This window comes from Branchiostoma floridae, chromosome 3 (genome assembly GCF_000003815.2).
Source record: "Branchiostoma floridae strain S238N-H82 chromosome 3, Bfl_VNyyK, whole genome shotgun sequence".
Taxonomy (NCBI): Eukaryota; Metazoa; Chordata; class Leptocardii; order Amphioxiformes; family Branchiostomatidae; genus Branchiostoma; species Branchiostoma floridae.
Genome location: NC_049981.1, coordinates 19118167 through 19118624, shown reverse-complemented (window position 1 = coordinate 19118624; position 458 = coordinate 19118167).

The following is a 458-nucleotide window of genomic DNA, read 5'->3' as shown; positions in this document are numbered from 1 at the left end:
ATCTTCCACTCTTGTAGGGCAAGACTTGAGGGGTATAGCTCACTGCAGTGTCAGACGACTAATGCAAGATAAGGGGCTATACGCAGCCGATGCTATTGACATTAAACAAGCGAGTATTGATTAATGACTATAGTGATCAATTACGGCTATCTGACCTATGGCCTTTTCAGAATCCACAAACTGGAAATCAAGGTAAGTTTCTTGGGTATTGGAGGAAACTGTTAAGTGTTTCCATAAGTCACTTCTGTACTGGTTAAAATGTTGACGGAATCGGGCCAATCTAGGTACCTTCCTCGGATTGCAAATGCTCAATCACAAATATTCTCTTCTCATTGAATACAAGATGCATTTCCTAGTTTTATATATGCAGATAGCACAGATAAATCTAAGTTCCTTATGCAAATAGATAAATCATGTATTATAAGCTCCATCGGCCCATACATGTACCAGTCTATTAG